Raw genomic sequence first — 2,340 nt, 5'->3', positions numbered from 1 at the left:
AGTAAATGTTATGAGATACTCCCCTGACTAATCCGTAAAGGCCAATTTTTGTGCAACATCCTGGCATCCATTCCTTGGCTTCCTCTCATCATCATCTGTCACAAATGAAAGTCAATGGTGCCAAATTGTTAGATACCCTCACCGATTATATGAAAGAATTACATCCTAATCTCAACCTTATTAACTAAACCTAAAATCTAAACAAAAACAAATAAAGAGCTAAAAACCAGGAAATCATCATCAATTCCTACTTACAAAACATAAAAATAAATAAAACAAAAACTAAAAAGAAAAGTGCTTCAGGAAAATTTTCGCAAAAATGAAAGATCACGCGACTATTAAAAGGAAACAGACTTCCCGAGGCGAAGTTCTTCATGATAAAACCCTAAATTCAAACCCAGTCTCGCCGCGGCGACCAAATTCTTCGCCGCGGCAAAAATTACAGGAGCTCAACATTCTTCGCACTTCGCCCCGGCGAAGAAGTCTGAAGTTTTTCTTTCCTTTCCTTAGCTTCAAACTTCACCTGCCACCCAAAACACACAAATTAAAACTATTCAAATCATAAAGAACTAAAACAATTAAAACAGCAATGAAATGAAAAAACAATTGAAAAGACTTGGGTGCCTCCCAAGAAGCGCTTGTTTTATGTCGAAAGCTCGACTTTCCCATGGTCCTTCGTCAATCCGGATCCTTGTGGGTTGCTTCACTTCCCATTGCCACCTCTTGATCTTTCCTTCGGATTTGCACATTCTCATAAGCATCTTTTCGAACTTCAAATTCGTATATGTGTACTTGAGGAGAATGGTGATTGGTTGAGTCCAATGTTTGGTTCTCTTCCAACACCAATTTTGACTTGTGCGCATTTACACCAAATTCCTCAAATTGTTCCTTGTGAGGTGAGTTGCTTGGTTGAAATTCCCTTAAGTATTTTGCACACCTTTCCACTTTGAGATTTTCCTCTTCATTGGTCTTGTCTTCATGTTCTTCCAACTTTTCTCATGTGAGGTTCTCCAACACTATACCTCTCCCCATGGTATACATTTAATTGTTCTTCAGGATTTGTGACCTTTGTGCTCGGCAAAGAACCTTGAGATCTCTCTGCCAGTTGTTCAACCAATTGCCCCTTTGAACCTCCAATTTTGAATGGACACTCCTTGATTTAGAGTTTGAGTGTGTCTCATTCATAAAACTTGTGGTTTCTTGCATGAACTCTTCGAATATCTTCCAATTTCGACATTCTTTGCTCACATGGTTGATGATTCACCACCGTTGATGTTTGGCATTGTCCTTTGATTTGATTGACGCTTTGATCGCTCCAGGACAAATTTGGGTTATTCTCCCAACCGATTGTAGGTATTGGTGAAGGGGTCATTTTGCAGCCTTTGTGAACTAACAATGTAATTCACTTGCTCGGTTGTTGAGAAGAATACTGGTTCCCATCTTGGCATTCCACACTCTCATGTTTCCTGCACAAAATTCCACAAGTTATAAATGGTGAGTGAAAGAATTTACATTCATACCTCCCATTGGCTTTGACATGGTGCAATTTGTGCAGATAAGTGTCAACGCGTCAACTTCTTTAGACCCATTGTTCTCTTCGGCATTGCCTCTCATTAGGTCTTTGGTAGTTATTGTTGGCCATCAACTCAAGCAATTCATAAGCATTCTTGGGTCTTGTTATTTAGGCTCCGCCTGCTGCCACATCTACCATCATTTGAATTTTGGTAGCAACCCATTGTAAAATGTTTGGACTTGTCTCCAAACGGTAGACCATTATGTGGACAATTCCTAACAACTCTGTGTACCTCTCCCAAGCTTCATAGAGTGATTCATCATTGCCTTGCATGAAATAGGTAATGTCAATTCTCATACTTAGACTAACAATATTTACAATAATTACAAAATGAAATAAAGCTTCAATTTAGCACTACACTAGATACTATCAATATTAAATCAACTATCCCGGCACGGCGCCAAAAACTGATGCGTGTTTACTACAACATGCAAAAATAGCAAGTATACTAGTCGCAAAAGTAATAAAGTGTGAGTGAGTATCGTTCCCACGAGTGTTACTAATTACCGATTTTTCTAGTTTAATTCCAATTGAAGCAACAATAAATTGGATTGATGGAAGATTAACAAACTAAATATAAATGCAAACCCACAACTTAACTAATTAAACAATTCTAAAACAAATGCTAGGGTATTGAATTCACCTAAAATCGCTAACCCAAATCATAAATCTATTACCCAAGTTCTAATTCCTTGATTGAAAATCGAATTCCCTAAGTTGTAAAACATACATTCTCATGCTACATTTCCCTACTATCCTTATTAAGC

At 37.9% G+C, this 2,340-nt stretch overlaps 1 non-coding gene across 1 annotated transcript; it reads left to right on the top strand.

Moving 5' to 3' along the window:
- The first annotated feature begins 1,767 nt into the window (after positions 1 to 1,767).
- Positions 1,768 to 1,873, top strand: LOC116111399. The gene has a single exon (XR_004125060.1). It is a non-coding gene; the product is annotated as a small nucleolar RNA R71 (small nucleolar RNA).
- Positions 1,874 to 2,340: the final 467 nt, after the last annotated feature.

The sequence above is a fragment of the Pistacia vera genome, unplaced genomic scaffold, assembly GCF_008641045.1.
Source record: "Pistacia vera cultivar Batoury unplaced genomic scaffold, PisVer_v2 Contig633, whole genome shotgun sequence".
In the NCBI taxonomy this organism is placed as follows: domain Eukaryota; kingdom Viridiplantae; phylum Streptophyta; class Magnoliopsida; order Sapindales; family Anacardiaceae; genus Pistacia; species Pistacia vera.
Note: the sequence above shows the minus strand (reverse complement) of the source record. Positions and strands in the feature narration are given on the sequence as shown.